The 20,351-nt window shown below is 41.0% G+C and overlaps 1 protein-coding gene across 1 annotated transcript in view; it reads left to right on the top strand.

Moving 5' to 3' along the window:
• Phex (phosphate regulating endopeptidase homolog X-linked) overlaps positions 1-20,351 on the top strand; it is a 200,839-nt gene that overhangs the window by 20,363 nt on the left and 160,125 nt on the right. The gene's annotated exons all lie outside the window — the stretch shown is intronic.

The raw sequence follows: 20,351 nt of genomic DNA, 5'->3' as shown, positions 1-20,351 counted from the left end.
GACTTTCATTTGCGGTTATTTTCCTAAATTTTTCCAATATTGGATGTAGGCAGATGATGGTATCTACTTGTATCACCAAAACCATAGCGGTTGTTAGACCATGGGTCAGGTCTTGTCGTTTAATGAGTTAATGAAGTTGCTGTTAGTTGTTTATTGTGAGTCACATTACAAATCCAAGAGTTTTCTTAGCTGTGTTTTGGAATACCGGTGTCTACTGTGAACCTATGTTTACAAAGCTCTTTCATCAGGCCACTGTCTAGACTCTCTTGATAATGAGCACATTACAGGCAGTTAATGTGTGTTTCTGAGGATGTTTGATGAAACTGGACATTTGTGTTCAGAGCTTTGTGCCAATAGTAACTTTTGAACTGATGAAAGAGTTGCCCAGGCCATGGAAGAAGTATATTTTCAGTTGAACTTACTGACTGCTGCCACGTGTTGAATTCCGGAATTAAAAGTAAATACCCCATTCTAGATGATGTAGCTTCTGTCATGATGTAGTTCAAAATATTTATGAATTGTACTAATGATCGAGAAAACAGTACACCAAGTAGGATGTCCATTCATAAATCCAATAGTACACGATAGAAGGAAGAAGTAGCTTTTCCATTTCGAAGGTGGGGACCATTGACTGAACTTGATGTCATGGGTGAGGGGATTAAACATCTGGAGGTGCTTGAAGCCAGATTCCAAAAATATGACCTATAAGATTGTTGGAAGGGACAACTAAGTAGGGAAGAGATGACAGGAATGAGATGGGTGAACGAAGCTCTTGGGATTTTTTTCCTTTCCTTTCCTTTCCTTTCCTTTCCTTTCCTTTCCTTTCCTTTCCTTTCCTGTCCTGTCCTGTCCTGTCCTGTCCTGTCCTGTCCTGTCCTGTCCTGTCTTGTCCTGTCCTTCCTTCTTTTCTTTCTTCTTCTTTTTTAGATTTTTTGCTTGAGACAGACAATGCTAAGGTGTAGAACAATAGCCTCAGATGGCAAAAAAGAGTGGCAGGGCAGACTAGGGGGCCTTTTGGTTCCAGAAGTATTCTAACACATTCTGAAAAGTGTCCTGTGAAATTGAATATCGGAGGAGGAAGGAAACATTTTACTCTAGGAAATCATTGACTAAATTTAGGTTCTTTCAACTAAATATATGTTCTTTGGCATGGCTTATGACACAGGATATGTGTGTCCCGAGAAAGAAAGCTGGGCCTAGCCACAGTGCCAACTCTTCACCTGCCCACACCCAGGTCCTGTTTTCCATGGTTAGTATATGCCACTCAGTTGTTCTTTACAGTTGCACTGAAGGCTTGCGTATTTTTGCAAAACCTCTTCCTGAAACAGGAGGACTATTTGGCAGGTGTAGAAAGGCCCTGGCTGGCTTTGGTGGTAACAGCTGGAAGGCATGCTCACATGATCTTGGGTGGTTACAATTCCTGAAAGTCCCCCGAGTAGCCACGTGTTCCTGCTGTTGGTTGCCAGGAATGAGAGTCGTACTGGGATGCAAATGTGCCATCGCTGGTGAGAATTTCCAAGGGCATCTGGGCTTTGTGGCAGAAGCAGAGAACTCGATTTCCTTGGCTGTAGATTAGAAGGTAAATCCGTTATTTCTACAATCTTCCTCTTGCTCAGGGTTAAGAGGGAGACCTGAGAAATAGCAAAATGGTGGTTGTATGCTCAAAAGTGCATGGTGAAAGCAAGTTGCAAATTTCCTATTCATATTTCTGGACTCTGAATAAATGAAGCATGAGAAATTTTCACCTGTGACTGAAGGTGTAGATAGGTCAAGCATCTTTCCCCTTTGACAATCAATACATCACACCGGGAAAGGCCTACCAGGGCCAGGAACTTCATCCAGATGATGTCATTTAGCAATATCATTACTTCCATTTGTTAAACCATTTAAACTATGCTGGAGGTGGTCTGTTAGTTTTGTGATCTGAGGACCATCCAAAGTGGCTAGTCTATTGGTATGCTTTGCTAGTTGACACTGAAGAATGCCGAGAAACACCCCTGCACATTTTCTGATTTCTCTCAACTTGTATTTCCCTACATTTTGCCCAAGACCCTGGAATAATTTAAGAAGTGAAAAAGCCTTACCCACCCCACCCCCACTGTAAGCTGCACTTTGCGTTGGCTACACACCAGTGAAAGTATATTAAGATGTAAAATTCTGCTCTGCTAATTGAGGTCAAAGGTGTTGCTTTCATTCTGGAACCTCTGAGCTGTGGAGAAGGAGTTGGCGGGTGAGAGGGGGGCGTTGAAAGCTGCAAGCCAAGTCATTGCCAGAATGAAACATATCTCACGGGGAACGCGTGGGAGGTTCTGGGTGAGGAAAAGAGGCAATTGTGGTTCCTGCTGCTGTCTGAAGCCTGTACAGCTCACTGTGTCTCAGAATTTTCATAAAGCTGTGCTTGCCAACAGCCTCACGCCCGGATCCTCACTTGGCCAAATTTGTATTTCTGTCCCACGGACCTGGATGTGAAACCTGATATTCAGGAATTAAAGTCTCTCACGAAGAGGAGGAAGTTCAATTGTCCTTAAAATGCCTTTGGAGTCATATGGAATACTCTTTTATTTTTTTTTTATATTGGTATCTTTACTTAAATCCAAATGCAGCTTTTGTATTCTTGATGTAGTTGTTAGCTCCCAGAATTAAAATATTGGTTCTTCTGATGTGGTAGCATTTTAGCTATGTGTAGTGTTGTAAGCTTGATTTGCTTGAATTAAAATTAAGGCAGTGAATGCACAACACTGTGCTTTTCCATAGTCATCACAAAATTAATACCATATTTCATTGAATCCAAAGTACTGGCAACTGTAACCTGCACAATTATCATGGGCCAAGGTGAGGACTATAATTCAGCATGTTCTTACCCCTTGGAATTTCTATTTTGTGTTCATGAGCATTCTTTTAGACTTACCTAGATGCTAATTTTTTATCCCAAATTCTTCCTTTTATGTCCATTCAAAAGGAGACTGCAAAAACAAACAATACGAAAGCAAACAAACAAACAAAACCAACAAAACAAAACCCACATCGATTTGGGCATTAGTAAAAGCTGTTTGCAGTGTCTCTTAGATTTGGAATCATCATCTTTGCTTTGCTACAAAATACCATCTTGCTCATGAAGAGCAGCAGTTATTCAACATTTCTTTGAAAATCACCCCCAGTCAACATCTCAGGAATTTTCTACCAACATGGCCTTCTAGTATACGCGCTCAGCTTTTATTTCATTGTCAAGTTGTCCCTGAAATCTTCCTGAGGACCTACTTAGCGACAGCTTCACATGCCTGTACCCAGCTCATTTCAAGTACTGACTTGAAGAGTAACTGTGCCCATGTGGTCACTGGGTAGCTTGTTTGAAAACCAGGTTCAGTTACAGAGATGATACCATGGGGAAAAGTGTTCATTTTGGGATTGTTGAAATATGATATATAAATTACACATTTTTATTTTATTTTTGCAGCAGTGGGGATTGAACCCAGGGATTCACGCATGCTAGGCAAGTGCCATTCCACTAAGCAGCCAACAAATTGTAGCCTCAGCCCTCCCCCCCTTTTTATGTTTGGAGGTAGAGTTTCCCTAAGTTGCTAGCTGAACTTGAACTGGATCTGTAGTCCTGTCAGTCCTTGAACTCCCAATGAGCTGGGATTACAGACCTGCACAGCCAGGCACATTACCTGACTCAGTGGATCTGAGAAAGAACCTGAGATTGTAGAGTACCGGCAAGTCTCAGTTGCTGCCCACTCCGCGAGTGTGGGTAGCAGTGTATTGAGTAGCTAGCTGGGCTTCAGTGAATCAGAGGAAACAGCCTGTCATGGGAAAATTCAGTACCTCTCCAGTGTGCATGGGTGTTTGGATTTTTCCTTTCTTCATATCATTTAAATGAAAACCTGCATGTTGCGAATATCATTGTACTGTGTAAATACAAAAGACTTTTTAGGGGATAAGAAAGAAAACGAGATTTTTTTTCTCTTGTAGTATAAGGAGTGAAATTTCCATCCCTTAATTTCTTTCTAAAAGGTTTTTCTTTCATTTCATTTTCTTTTTTTTTTCTTCTCAAAAAACATGGAAAACTTGAATTTATTAGGAAAGCCACATGCAATTGCAGATTTACAACCTACCCATTAATATTACATTAGTTCATCATGATTAATAGCATCTATGTGGATGCTTAATGAATTAATAATGATGGACTGTTTACTTTGACATGTCAGTAGAACATTGTAAAAAGACACTTCCCATAAGAGGAAAATTAATTATATGTTAGTTGGAGAATAGTTTGTCACAAATAAGATACATTTGGAAAGCCTCATTGGTGTTGATGTCTGCATAGTGGGAGGCATTTTCAAAAGATCCATAGATTTAAAAAAAATAAAATGAGATGAGATGTGCTTAAGAGATGAGTTCACAGTTAAGAGTACGTATTGCTCCTACAGAGGACCTGGGTTCAGTTCCCAGCATCCATATCGTTCAGCTCACAACCTTCTGTAACTCCGGTTCCAGGGGATCTGAGTCCCTCTGGGTAACTGTATGCACATGGTGCGTATAAACTCACATAGCTTTACATACATACACAGAAATAAAAATACTAAATATATCGTTAAGAATAAATAAGACTTTTCTTTGATGAATAGTTATGTTAGGTGTAGAAGAAGACATTTGTGGCAGAGAAACATAGTTGCAATTTTATCTATGTTACTAACTGCAGAGACTTCCTATAGGAGCTGTTTACATTAAGTTCCAAATTGAACTGCTTCTACTACCTGCTGGTCCATTCTACATTCATAACTCATTTCCCTAAGGCCCCAGCGTTTTTTTTTTTATTCTGTTTGTTTCTTTAGAGGATCATTGTGCCATCAGTCTTTAGTCTAATTCGGGGATGTCAGCAGCCATCATTGCTTATTTTTGTCTTTGCCCTACATCCGATGAAGTGAAGGTCAAGGAAATTATGTGACTTGCCCAAACCAATCCAGCCATATAATTTGTCCCCCACAGATTATGGGTCTACCATTTCAAATGTCTCCGATTTTAACCCAGGCGGAAAGAGCTGCAGGAGTGGAGGCTCTGTCCAGCTGGTGCCTTTGAGGAAATGCAGGAAGCTCCGTGTGCTCTGAGCTCCGACTTGGAAGGGAAGAGGGCCAAAAGACAAAAGAGAAGAGGAGGGTAGGGGTCAGAGCATGCTGCCCTTGTAGGCTGTGTAGATCTTAGACTTTATCCCAAGGCAATGGGAAGCCATTTGTAAATGTCACGTCAAGAGCCCCGATGAGTGATGAGTTCTGCTGAAGCATACTGGCTGCTTGTGGAGGATGGCTTGAGGCAGGGGCTGATGTGTTGGACACCAGCTCATCAGACCCCATTGCGCCCATTCACACGAAGGCAACTCGGAAGCGTTTTGATTCTCTTTTTCCTATTTTTCCTTTAAGTCAGCTGTAAGGGTCACTGCTGTACCTTCATTGCCCCTGGTTTCTGTGACCGTAGGATGTGCCCAAGTACCCTCAGTCACGAGCAGCATCTGGTGGGGAAGCCATCATAGCATTTTGTGGGTAGTTAGCACACAGCCTTTCAGTCCTTGTACCTTTTGAGGTCTGGTGATGCTAACAGGCCTATTGCTTTCTCTCTTTGTGGGGAGAAGCATCTGGACAGGGAAACGAAGGGAATATGTCCTCTAACCCTCCGCTGTCAGCAACCCAGTTTTCAAGAGATCGTCTCACTGGATCACACATTACTGTTTGAAAATCCAGGAATAGTCTCCCTCCTTCTGCTCCTCATCAGGACCTTGAGAGCTCAGTCCGGTGCTCCAATGTGGGGCTCTGTCTTTATCTCCATCCATCGCCAGGTGAAGGTTCTATGGTGATATGCAAGATATTCATGAGTATGGCAATAGGATCTGGACATTTCTGGCTCCCTCTCCTCAGCTGACCAAGGAACTAGCTGGGGACATCTTCCTGGACACCTGGAAACCCCTCTAGAGTCAAGTCTCTGCCAACCCTAGAATGGCTCCCTTATTAAGATATATAATCCCCTGTTCCCACATCCACCCTTCCTATATCCCAACCATCCCATTTCCCCAAGCTCTCCCCATCCTCCACTTCACACTAGATCATGAGCAAGGAAGTCAGGACCGTGAGGGGTGCGTTCACCCATTGAGACGGTGGGATAAAACTAACGGGAGATCACCAAGTCCAGTTGGAATGGGACTGATGGAACATGCGACCAAACCGGACTCGCTGAATGTGGCTGACGGTGGAGGAGGACTGAGAAACCAAGGACAACGGTGATGAGCTTGGACTCTACAGCATGGACGGGCTCACTGTGAGCCTTGTCAGTTTGGTGGCTCACCTTCCTGGACTTAGGGGGAGTTGGGAGGACCTTGGACTTAACATAGTGAAGGGAACCCTGATGGCTCTTTGGCCTGGAAAGGGAGGGAGTGGGGGTATGGGTGGAAGGGAGGGGAGGGGAGGGGGAGGAGGAGGGAAGGAGATGGAAATTTTTAATAAAAAATGAGGAAAAAAAATCCAGGAATAGAACCCATCCACCTCTCACCTCCTTATGTTAGGTGGAAGTCAAAGCAGGGGTTAGTTAGGATGTGGTTTTTAAACCTATGTTTACAGTGTTTTGAAGCTGCTTTCCTAGATGAGACAAGACTCACAAAGTCTGGAGCTCATACTTTTTAGGATTTGGGGTGTACCCTCTTTATGCCCCTCTTTTCCCCATAGGGTGTTATACAAGCTAGAATTGAAAACAGATGTCCTATGTCATTTTGTTCTCTTTTGGAAATCTTTCTGGTACAGCATAGATCATCCCCACGCAACCAGTAAATCAGCCCTCACCTCGAACCCCCATTGCACTTTGCTTTTCAGAAAGGATGTTTCTAAATCTGGGACTGGAAAATCTGAGGAACGAAGAACAAAATGCAAGGAGACAGACACTTCTTAAGACGAAACAAACCACTTAGTGCTCTCCTCAGAGAACACTGGCTCTGAATTAAAGTGGAGTTGTAGGGCTTGGGCTGTAGTTCAGTTGGTGGAATATCTGCCCAGTATGCACAAACACCCGAGCTCGATCTTCAGCACTGTTTAAGATCTGGCATGCTGGTGCACACACACACTCCTATGTAACCAGGAGGTGGGGACAGGGGGTAGAAAGATCAGAAGTTCAAGGTCCTTCTTGGTTATATAGGGAATTTAAAACTAGAGGTCCTGCCTCAAAACCAAACAAACAATACCCCCTTCATATACCCAAAGACCACAAAAGCAGGAAAAAAACCGAGGGGGGGGGTACCTCAGTTGGTAAAATTCTTGCCTTGAATTCTACTCCTGGAATCCACCTAAAAAGCTAGTATTTGTGGAGTAATGCTTGCAATCCTAGCACTAGGAAGGCAGGCAAGCAGGTTCCCGGGGCTTGCTGGCTAGTCAGCCTAATTTACTTGGCAAGTTCTAGGCCAGTGACAGACTCTGTCTCAAAAAATGGGAAGAGTGGCCTTGGGGAAGCACTTGTGGTGCAAATGTGAGGACTGGAGTTTAGATCCCCAGAGCCCATGTATTGTGCTTTGGATGAGAATGGCCCTCATGGGCTCATATAATTGAACACTTACTGTTTGGAAGGATTCAGAGTTTTTTTTTTTTTATTTTGAAGAGGTTTGTCACTGGAGGTGGGCGTTGAAGTTTCAAAAACCCACACCATTCCCAGTTATATTGCTCTCTTACTCATGGCTGTGCCTGGAGATCTAAATGCTCAGTTACTGCTCTAGCACCATGCCTGCCTGCTAGCACCATGCCTGCCTGCTGCCAAGCTCCTTGGTATCATCATCATGGGTTCACACTCTGAAACTGAAAGCCCTAAGAGACTCTTCTGTAAGTTGTTTTGGTCATGGTGTAATGGCAATAGAAAAGTAACCAAGATACCATGCCAAAGCTGGGCAGGTGTGGTAGGGCATGTCTGTGATCTCAGCGCACCTTTGTGGCAAGATGAAAGGATGAGACGGGAGAATCTTTAGAAGTCCATGGGCCAGGTAGACCAGGGTGCACCTTGGAGAACAACAAAATGGAAGGCAAAGATCAACACTCAAGGTTTCCCTATGACCTCCACATATGCATCATGGCACTCACATGCGTAAACACATCCACACGCAAAGATACACACAAAAAGATGGATGATGTCAAAGAAGTGATGTTGGAAGTTATCGTATGACCTCCACTTGCATATACACACACGTCCATTTGCACATGCATGAGCATGTACATACACACAGACACACACACACAGACATACACACACACACGCACGCACACACACACACACACACACACACACACAAAACCAAACAAAACCAATAAAGAAATAGTGGTGCAGACTGAGCAAAAGAAAGCTAAAGCAACCTTCCTTGATCTTGAGTGGCATAGGATTCTAGATATCAGGAATTACTGACGGGTAAGTGTTGTTGCTTTAAAGTAGTGGTTCTCAAAGTGTATTCTCTGGTCCTGCAACTTCAGCTTTATCTTGGAGTTCACTAGAAGTGTAAAATCATCCAGGTGGTAGTGGCACATGCCTTTAACTCAAGTATTTGGTAGGCTGAGGTAGATGGATCTCTGAGTGTAAGCCCAGCCTGATCTACAAAGCCAGTTCCAGGGCTGTCAGGGATACACAGAGAGACCTTGTCTTTAAAAAACAAAACAAAACCCCCAACAAACAAAAACAAAAAACAACAACAAAAAATAAGTGCATCATAGGCTCCTCCTCAGATCAACTAAATCAGATACTCTGAAAGGACCCAGTTATTGTGCCTTGCTCTCTCCTAATGGTGATGCCCACTCAAGTTTGGATAGCAATGGCTTGGGTTAGAGCTTGATGTAAAGGGAAACCTTGAGCAATGCTACCTTGGTTCTTCTCCAAGCTCTCCAATTCTCTCATCTCTGACTAGGTGCCCCAGGAACCGATATTCCTGGTCACAAAATAGAATGACAGAGCAAAGGAGAGGCTGAGCATAAAGGCATTTCTCCATTGTAAAGGCAAGAGTGTAGATAACCAGTCAAGTTTGAAGGATTGTTGGGAAATTCTGCAAGGGCATTGATATTTCTGGTCTAGCACTGGAGAGCCTAGTTATCTCCCAAAGAAACCAACTTGTGGAATTTTGCTGAGTATCTGATGGTTGATTGAACAAGAGTTCTAGAACTGGGTCCAGGTCCATATTTTAAATTTCAGCAGCTAAATCTCCTTGGATAAGTTTTTAAGAGTTTTTATTATTATTTTTTTCAACCTGCAGAGTAGGATTAATGATACATGTCTTAGGGATGCTTGGGAGGTTAACTCTGGTCAAGAACAATACAGTGGTCACAGCAGAGATGCTTACTAATCCACAATACCATTATTGGGTCCTTGGCTATCTCAGGATTACTCAGGATGGACCACCTCAAGGAGTTTGCAACCGTACTTGGCCTTTGCCTAGGAAGGCTGAAATAGAAGGCAGGAGAATAAAAGGTAGCTAGAATTTTTATTGTAGGTGAAACTGAAGGTGGATTTTAATGGCTTCAATTTCAGAGCAGGCTTTACACTGAATTATCGAAATAGGAAAGTTATTTTTCTGAGTTTAAATATCATATTGGCAGATCCATTGTATTACTGTGCTATCAAAGAGCATTGCTAAAATTTAAATTATTTTAACTGTAACCTTGATAAGTATAATCTTTATAAATTAATTCACTTAGAAGTGAACATAATAAAATAATTACTTTCCATCAGAGTTTTGTAGTATCTGGCAGTTTTCTAAAATGGATTTTCTTCTGGACAAAGAGGTCCTTTGTGTTAAAAGGAGATATTTTGTATTATTTGGTAACCTATGATTTAGATTAATGAGTTAGAAGTTTTTAATCCTCCTAAAATCATTCTTGCCCCTTTCACTTGAGCCGAGGCTAACCAACAATTATTACTTTTATGATAGTCATAAAAAATGGACAGAGAAAATCATTCTGACAGTTTTTCTCCCTATAGGTTAGTAGAAGTTTTCTAGAAGAATGAGAAATATCGGTTCTTATTGTCTTTTCAGTATGTCAAGCAGACTCAGTTAATCTCATGCTTGGCTGGCTGCAGGGTTAAGGAACTGGAAAGCCCAGTGTCATGCTGTTTGTGTAAAATATGAAGGCTATAGGCTCCATGGACCATGACCTGGTTAACTTGAGTTTTATTTTTTAAAGGGAATAATATTGGACTTTTGGAGCTGATCTGCTCTCCATGTTTAACCGTATAAAGCTTTAACACCCATGCTGCTGTGAGTTAGAAAGATGAAAATATAAATCAGTACAGTAAATAAGCCAAGGAGCCTAGAAAGCAGGCTTGGTTTGAAGTCTGCAGCCTGGAAAATCAACAAGGGCTAAAAATACTGAAGTTAGAGGCAACATTCAATCATGGACCATCTAAAGGTAGCTTTTAAGCATTGCCCAAAGAGAAATCAGGCCATGGTACTATAGTTATAAAGATTATATATACATATAGTGTGTGTGTGTGTGTGTGTGTGTGTGTGTGTGTTTAGAGAACATTTTGTTCATTATGTAGGTATGGAAACTTCCAGTACTGATTTTGGTGTTCCAAAGTTTTCAATTTTCATGTTGTTTTTCTCATTAGAATTGAGAAATCCCTCGATTTCCAAAGGAGAAGCGTTGGCATAATCTAAATGAAATTTCAGAATTTACCCTAGTAAAGTTGATGTGAAAGTTTTGAAGAGCAAATTGGGCAAATTGCTCCAGCATTCACTGGTTGCTTTTTTCATTTTTAATTGATTTTATTGAGCTCTACATTTTTCTCTGCTCTCCTCCCTGTCTCTCCCCTCCCCTCCGCTTCAACCCTCCTCCAAGGTCGCCATGCTCCCAATTTACTCAGGAGATCTTGTCTTTTTCTACTTCCCATGTAGATTAGATCTATGTATGTCTCTCTTAGTGTCCTCATTGTTGTCTAGGTTCTCTGGGATTGTGATTTGTGGGCTGATTTACTTTGCTTTATGTTTAAAAACCACTTATGAGTGAGTACATTGTCTTTCTGTGTCTGGGTTACCTCACTTGAAATGATGTTTTCTAGCTCCATCCATTTTCCTGCAAAATTCAAGCTGTCATTTTTTTCCTGCTGTGTAGAACTCCATTGTGTAAATGTACCATATTTTCCCTATTCATTCTTCAGTCAAGGGGCATTTAGGTTGTTTCCAGGTTCTGGCTATGACAAACAAAGCTGCTATGAACATAGTTGAGCACATGTCCTTGTGGTATGATTGAGTATCCTTTGGATATATACCCAAAAGTGTTATTACTGGGTCTTGAGGAAGGTTGTTTCCTAATTTTCTGAGAAATCACCACACTGACATCCAAAGGGGGCTGTACCAGCTTGCATTTCCACCAATAATGCAGGAGTGTTCCCTTTACCCCACATCCTCTCCAGCATAAGTTATAATCGGTATTTTTGATCTTGGCCATTTTTATAGGTGTAAGATGGAATCTCAGAGTTGTTTTGATTTGCAGTTCTCTGATGACTAAGGATTGTTGAACATTTCCTTAAGTGTCCTTTAGCCATTTTAGATTTCTCTGTTGATAGTTCTGTGTTTAGGTCTGTACTCCATTATTTGTTATTTTGATGACCAATTTTTTTTAAAAATATTTATTTATTTATTATGTATACAATATTCTGTCTGTATACCTGCAGGCCAGAAGAGGGCACCAGACCCCATTACAGATGGTTGTGAGCCACCATGTGGTTGCTGGGAATTGAACTCAGGACCTTTGGAAGAGCAGGCAATGCTCTTAACCTCTGAGCCATCTCTCCAGCCCCCTGATGACCAATTTTTTGAGTTCTTTGTATATTTTGGAGATCAGACCTCTGTCTGATGTGGGGTTAGTGAAGATCTTTTCCCATTCTGTAGGCTGTCATTTGGTCTTGTTGACAGTGTCCTTTGCTTTACAGAAGCTTTTCAGTTTCAGGAGGTCCCATTTTTAATTGTTTCTCTCAGTGTCTGTGCTGCTGGGGTTTTATTTAGGAAGTGGTCTCCTGTGCCAATGCGTTCAAGTGTACTTTCCACTTTCTCTTCTGTAAGGTTCAGTGTGGCTGGCTTTATGTTGAGGTCTTTGATCCATTTGAACTTGAGTTTTGTGCATGGTGACAGATATGGGTCTATTTTCATTCTTCTTCATGTTGGTATCCAGTTATGCCAGCACCACTTATTAAATATGCTTTCATTTTTCCATTGATATTTTTTGCTTCTTTGTCAAAAATCAGGTGATCGAAGATGTGTGGATTAATATCTGGGTCTTCTATTTGGTTCCATTGGTCCTCCTGTCTGTTCTTATGCCAGTACCAAGCTGTTTTCAGTACTGTAGCCCTGTAGTTGAGTTTGAAGTTGGGGATTGTGATGCCTCCAGAAATTCTTTTATTGTACAGGATTGTTTTGGTTATCCTGGGTTTTTTGTTTTTCTATATGAAGTTGAGTAGTGTTCTTTTGAGGTCTGTGAAGAATTTTTCTGGGATTTTGATGGGCATTCCATTGAATCTGTAGATTGCTTTTGGTAAGATTGTCATTTTTACTATGTTAATTCTACCTACCCAAGAGCATGGGAGATCTTTCTACTTTCTGGTGTCTTCTTCAATTTCTTTCTTCAAAGATTTAAAGTTCTTGTCATACAAGTCTTCCACTTGTTTGGTTAGAGTTACTCTGAGATATTTTATGCTAATTTGTGACTATTGCATTCACGGGTTTCTTAATAGCCCAAGGATCCCTTTCAGAGTACATGGCGCTCAGGGGAATCTCAGACATCTCATAGGAGATAAAGAAAGAATAGAACGGAGGTGCCCTGTAAAGCTCTCTGTGGCTCCATGGTATCAGTTCAGTACCAAGATTCTTGGTAAATTTTTACTAATGTACTTGAACCTTTGCATGAGCAGTTGGAAATTTTAAGACTATATTCATTGTTCAGTTCCTAAATGTTGCAAACTTGAAGTGACTGACCTTAACTGTCTGTGGCTTTCGTGAACTTCTGATTCACAAGGGTACTGTGATGTCCTCAGGAATCTCAGCATCCTTTGAAATTTTCTTCTTAGTTTTACAGTGATCAATAAATGCCATTTGAGTAGGAGGAGTAAATCAAGCGGACAAGGTAGATGTTCTCTGGACTTCCAAATTAAAAGGAACATGAAACGTTTTCCTCCAAGTTCTGAAAAACAGAGCATTGAAAATGAGTGATTAATATGATACAGTTGGTAAAATCAAACTAGCATCAATGGAAACAGGTGAATAGAGTCTTGATTTTTCTCAAAGAATCTACTCTTAGTTTTACTGATTCTTTGTATTGTTTGTTAGTGTTTCTATTTTATTGATTTTGGCTCTGAATTTGTTTCTGCTTCCCATTCCTTTTGAATGTTATTTTTTCTTATTCTAGAATAGTGATTCTTAACCTGCTAATACTGTGACCCTTGAACACAGTTTCTCATGCTGTGCTGGCCTCCAACCATAAAACTCTTTTCGTTGCTACTTTATAACTGTAACTTTGCTACTGTCACAAATCATAATATAAATATCTGATATACAAAATATCTGATATGTGACCTCTGTGAAAGGGTCGATTGACCCCCAAAGGGTTGTAAACAACAGGTTGAGAACCACTGTTCTAGTGCTTTGGAGTATGCTGTTAAGTTACTAAAGTGGGATCTCCCCAAGTTTTGTAATAACAGCCAATGTTACAAATGTGTCTTTTACAACTGCCTTCGTTATGTCCTGTGAGTTTGGGTGTGTTGTATGTTCATTTCCCCTCAATTTTAGAAAGTCTTTAATTATTTTTAATTTAATTTAATTTAATTATCTGTGTTGACCCAGTTTTTATTCAGTAGTAAGTTGTTAATTTTCTTTTTTTAAAGATTTATTTATTTATTATGTATACAACATTCTGCCTGCATGTATGCCCACACGCCGGAAGAGGGTGCCAGATCTCATTACAGATGGTTGTGAGCCACCATATGGTTGCTGGGAATTGAACTCAGGACCTCTGGAAGAGCAGCTGGTGCTCTTAACCACTGAGCCATCTCTCCAGCCCCAAGTTGTTAATTTTCCATGAGTTCATAAGCTCTCTGTTTTTGTTGTTGATATCCAGCTTTAATCTGGGGTGGTCAGAAGGGATGCAGGGTGTTATTTTAATTTTCTTATGTCTGTTGAGCCTTGCTTTGTGTCCAAGCATGTGGTTAATTTTGGAAAAAGTTCAGTGTGGTGCTGAGAGGAAATATGTTCTGTGTTTGGGTGATGTGTGCTGTATCTGCTGAGTCCATTTGATTTAGGACCTTATTTACCTCCAGCATTTCTCTGTTTATGGTGAGGTGTGCCATTTGGATACAGCAGAATTATGCATCCTGTGTTCTAACACGCTTCTTAGTCTGTGTCTTTTTATTGGAGATTTGAGGTCATCAATACTGAGAGTTATCAATGAACAGTGTTTAGTTTATGGATTCTTATTATTTTGTTGTTTTGGTTTTTCTCTTTTGATTTGCTGGTCTGCAATCATTTATTCTTCATGTCTTCTTGGTTGTAGTTTGTCTCTTCAGACTTGAGTTGTCTTTCTAATGCCTTCCGTTGAGATGAATTGGTTGATAGATATTGCTTGAATTGACTTTATCATGGAATATCTTGTTTTCTTCATATATGGTGATTGAAAGTTTAGCTGGGTATGGTAGTCTGGGATGGTGTCTGTAGTGTCTTAGGGTATGCAGGACATCTGTCTAGACCCTTCTGGCTTTCAGAGTCTACATTAAGAAGTCAGGTGTAATTCTTATAGACCTGCCTTTTTATGTTAGTTGGACTTTTTCCTTGCAGGTTTTAATGTTTTTTATTCTGTACGTTTAGTGTTTTGATTATTATGTGCCATAGAGAATTTATTTTCTGGGCCAGTCTATTTGATGTTCTGCGTACTTCTTGTACCCTGATAGGCATCTTCTTCTTTAGGTTAGGAAAATTTTCTTTTATGCTAAAAGTATTTTCTGTGCCTTTGACCTGGGTTTCTTCTCCTTCCTCTATTCTATTATTCATAGATTTGGTCTTAGTGTTCTAGATTTCTTGGATGTTTTATGCATAGATCTTAAAAGTTCATTTTAGATTTAACATTTTCTCTGACTGAGCTATCCATTTCTTCTACCTTATCTACAGTGCCTGAGACTCTCTCTTCTTTGTCTTGTAGTCTGATGATTGAGGAGTGTCCCTCTGGCATCTTTGACTTCTTAAAATTTTATTTCTTTTTTTTTTCAGTTTAGACTTCCTTTCATGATCCTGTTTCTTTTCTTTTTCTTTTTTGCTTTTTTTTGAGACAGGTTTCTCTGTGTAGCACTCGCTGTCCTGGAACTCTCCCTTTAGACCAAGCTGGCCTTTGCCTCCCAAGTGCTGGCATTTTTTGTTGAATTCTACTTGCACATCTTGAATTGTTTTTATTATTTCATTCAACTGTTTATGTTTCACAGACTTCATTAAGGCATCGATTCATATCCTCTTTAAGGTCCCTAAACATAGTCATAATCAGTATTTTTAAGTCCCTGACATGAACTCCCCCAGGCCACTTTTTCATGCTTTTGCTGTAATAGTTACTGATTTTTGGTGGAGGCACATTGTCTTGGCTGTTCATGTTTGTGGTTTTCTTCACTAGTGTCACGGCATCAGGAGTGATGACATTTGAGATATTTTGTGGTCCTGATGCCTAGTCTTGTCTTTGGAGGGTGGGTGATCTGTTCTTTGCTTGCTGTGTCCACCTGAGATCCTCGGCAAGCCTGGTGTCTATGGGGTCCCTCGTAGAAAGTTGTTCTAGAAAGTTATTCGATGGCTCAGTGGGTGGCAGAAAGGGATGAAGATGGGCTGGGAGGAAAGGCTGAGAGGGAATGTTGGGAAAGTGCTAGGGGAATTGTTCAGAACCAGGAGGCAGAGTCCCCAGGGAATGGGGGTGTGATGGGAGGCAGGGATCCTGCAAGCAGGCTGCTATAGGGCTAAGAGGAGCCTTGGAGATAAACAGTTTAAGGGATGGTGGGAAAGACAGTGAGCATGGCCTACCTGAGTTACAGTCCAGTGTGGATACTGGGGTCCCTAGTAAAAGGGTTCCTGGGAATAGGCAACTGATAGAAGGGGATGGGGATGGTCTGAAAGGAAAGGCCGAGAAAGCCAGTGCGAAAGAGCCTAGCTGGGGCCCTACCAAAAATGTCAGTGCCATTTTTTTTCATGCCAAAATGTATCTGGTTATATCATTTGAGAAGAATTGACCAATATATCTTACTTATTAAACCTTTTTCATGATTCATCCCTGGTAAGGCCAACCTTGGTTGTCTACACCATGGACAAAAAGAAATTATAAATGGGCTGTAGGTATAAATATGAAGCAATGAAGATTCTAGATGAGAGTGTAGGCCATTGTCGTAATTTGGGGATAGATTATTTTTAAATAACAAATAGTATTAATCATAGAGGACGAAAGGGAGAAATAGAACTACATTAAAATTCGAAATTTCACTTCATCGCAAGATACCAGGAAGCAAATAAGAACTACAGAATGGGAGAAGATTTTGTAAGTCCTCAAAAAGGAGATGTGGAGACTATAGGAGGATCTTTTATAAATCAAAAGAAAAAGTTAAATTATGCACGTATTGTGAAACAGAGTTGAGCAAACAACGGACAAGGAGGTGAGGCTCAGCAGCAGGCTGCTCAGCATAACCAGGTCTTTGGTTCAGTGAAAGGCCACAAACCAAGCAAGAATATCCGTTCAGAATCCTGGTTGGGGGCAGTGATAAGGAAGCGACCATAGGGCTTCTGGGATTTTGGTAACAATCTTGTTTACTTCTGTGTGTTTACATTGCAGAATCCTTTCAAATTATGTTCTGGGCAATTTCTGTTAAATACATAGTATAATTTGATTGAAAATGTTTGTATTTGGAAAAACAGGGCCTTGCTGTCCAAGATGAAGAACATAAGCCAAGCAGCTTTGAGATCACTACTGACTAACAGATAGCAGCTACCTGGCATTTCCTGTGCTATGGAAGCAGAGGAAATGTGCAGACCCACAGAGTTCTGCAAAGTGTCTACAGCGGGATCTCTGAGCAAGCATCCAATGCACAGAAAGGGAGTATCTTGATAGCCACCCATACCTGAAACAGGAGGAGGAAAGTACAAATAGTTATAGAGGAAACACTAGGAAGATTGATAACGATCCACTTTTTTATGTGGTTAACTTGGTCTGTCATCCAGATTAAGCTACTAGGTTTTTGTGGTTGTTTATTTGTTTTGTCCTTTTCGAGAGATAGGCTCTCAGATTGCTTGCTACGTACCCGTGGATGACCTTGAAGTTTCCATCTTCCTATTCTCACTTCCCGAGTGCTGAAAGAATGTGCCACCATGCCCAATTTATTCTGTGCTGATATTAAACCTAGGGCTTCTTTCATGTTAGGCGAGGGCCCTACCAACTGAGCCACATCCACAACCCAGCCACCACTGACTTTAGCATGTGCCTGGGCTCTGAGCTCGAAATTCTTGATGCATTAAAGTTTGAAAATTGTCACCAAACCCTGGGGGTGTATAGTATAATCCAAATTTGCAGCCCAAACCACCAAAACCTTTGAGACATTAAATAACTTGCCTCCATTCTAGCTAGGAGGTATCAGCAAACTGAAACTGGAGCTCATGTTTGTGTGACTTGGAAGCCTTTTATCTTGATCTGGTTTTCACTCTTTAGTTCAAATTGGCCCCAAAGTCACAGGAGTTCTCCTGTCGTAGCCTCCCTAGGGCCAGAGTGACAAGTCTGAGTTACTGTACCTAGCTGCCTTATTTTTGAAACCAGTTTTATTTGATCTTAGTGAGGAGAAGACTACTTCCCATATGCAGGATTTTTGGTTTTGTTTTGTTTTGGGTTTTTTTCTTTCAAGAAAGGGTTTCTTTGTGCAGCCTTGGCTGTCCTGAAATTCATTTTGTAGATCAGGCTAGCCTTGAACTCACAGACATTCACCTGCCTACTAAGTGCTGGGATGAAAGGCTTGTGCTACCACTACCTGGCTTACTATATGCAGTTTTAAGATAATTTGAGGAGAACATCTTTTTTCCAGCCAAATTTGAAGTTTGATGTAGGCTGTCTTAAGATTCTATGAATTGGCATTTTCTTTTCCTATAGGAAAGGTAGGAAACATTGAAAATCTTCCACTAAACAACACTGGCTATGCTGGAAAAGCCCTGCGTTGGTGACCTATGAGACCTTTCCACATTTTGGAGACATTTTAATAACTTGAATAATTGCCTGTGATAGGCAGGTATTATTTTCTGCTTATTAATGACTCTCCAGGCTTGACATTATTCCTCTTCTCACTAATTCACATGCAGAGATAAAGAAAATAGTGCTGGGAGCTGATTGCCACATCACTATCTGCATAGCAATGTTTTTGTGTCTGCTTTGATACAGAGAGAAAGCCGAGAGAAGAAGGGAAAGAATAGGACAAAGAACCTAGCATTAGCTAAATCTGTTTGAAAAGCCCAATTCTGTTACAGAAACCCGAATTTTGTCCATTGTAAATTATTGGTACTTGTGCATGGTTAGGATTTTAGGATTGATCTGTTCAACATGCGTGTGCCCTCTTCTTCCGGTGAGCTACAGTATGCATTGGAAACACACACACAAATAAATATTAAAGACCGGTGCTTAGTTTTGCTCCTATGGCTTTTCTCTTAGCCCTTCAGGTAGTCATGTTTGCAGCCTGCAGGGTGTTTATAATACTGAAACCTCATCAGAACCTGTAGTGGTTTGAAAGAAAGTGGCCCCCCGGAGGGAGTGGCACTAAAGGAGGTGTGGCCTTGTTGGATGAAGTGTATCACGGTGGGGGCTGGCTTCCAGGTTTCCTATGCTGAGAATATCGCCCAGCCCAGTGTTTAGCCTACTTCCTGTTGCCTGCAAGATGTAGGACTCTTCAGCTATTCCTCCAGCACCAAGTCTGCCTGCACATCACCATGTTCCCTGCCATGATGATAATGGACTGAACCTCTGAAACTTTAAGGCAGCCCCAACTAAATGTTTTCTTTGTGAGAGTTGCCATGGTCATGGTATCTCTTCACAGCAATAAAACCCTAACTAAGAACCCTCAATGAAATTTGGATTATTTACTTCTGAATGTGTCTTTCCAACAGTCTAATAGCTGTAACCTGCATAAGCCATGTGACAGAAAGACATGTGCGAGGGCTTGAATGAAGTATGTATGGATGTAGTTTGAGAACTTTGTTGAAGACAAAACCCCACAAAACAAACCTCTTTATTTCTGGAGCAAGTTTTCCAGTGTTTCTTGCTGTGATGATACACAAGATGCCCCAAACAAGTCGTTGAAAATGTTTACCTTGAGCCAGAGGTTAGCTTGCTAGAACCTGTCTAGTGTCCTGGGCTTAGTCTATGTACCGGTTCTCATAGAAACAAAAGCCAAGTAGGCCTGGAGAGACTGTTGGCAATGAAGGATGCTTGGTGCTCTGGCAGAGTTCCCAGCACTCACAATGGGCGGCTCCCAACTGCCTGTAACTCTAGCTCCAGTGGACCCCTCTTCTGGCCTTTGTTGGCCCTTGCAAACAAGTACATATACATGCACACAAAGACACACGGCGACACATGGAAACAATAAAATAGCAAAATACCCTGGACAAGAACTTTGGATTGCAGTTTTTGGAATGTGGAACTTGTGGTTTAGAAATCAGTTCTTGGAATGTGTGTGTGTGTGTTTTATCAAATTGATTAGCATTGTACATTGTGCCTTGAAGCCTTTGAGAGAGATATAAACCATCTTTCCCGCTGATTTTTGGAGGATTTCAAGTGTGTTTCCTGTCAGAAGCCGTCTTACATAGTGGAAATAGGCAGTTTTGCCAAAGGGGCTACAGTCCACCCCAGGGATTCATCAACTTGGCTTCATGAAGGTAAACTGACACTCTCAAGTCAAGTGCAATCCCCCCTGCCCCTTCCCTGAGAAGTTTGTTTCCAGTTTTCTGGCTTTCTTCTTTCCTTATGTGAAAGACGATGATAAAACCATTGTTTGTTTTTTTTTACCTTCAAACAATCTTATTAATGATTTTATAAATAATTTTCCAAGAAGATCTGGCAGTTTTTGTACATGGCCTCATTTACTTATCCAGGACTTTGCATGTGTGAATGGGCACATTTTCAGACAATTTGGGTAGGCTTTCCAATCTCGATTCTTTATTTCCTGTTGTGAGACCTGTTTTTTTTTTTCATGTACATGTTATACAATACCAAATAAGACTTGTAATGAGAAATTTTCTTCCGGGTGACCTCCCTGAGAGGCTGAGTTATGAAAAAAAATGGTAAGAAACTTAACCCAGATGAAATTACCTCCAT

The sequence above is a fragment of the Arvicola amphibius genome, chromosome X, assembly GCF_903992535.2.
Source record: "Arvicola amphibius chromosome X, mArvAmp1.2, whole genome shotgun sequence".
Classification (NCBI taxonomy): domain Eukaryota; kingdom Metazoa; phylum Chordata; class Mammalia; order Rodentia; family Cricetidae; genus Arvicola; species Arvicola amphibius.
Note: the sequence above shows the minus strand (reverse complement) of the source record. Positions and strands in the feature narration are given on the sequence as shown.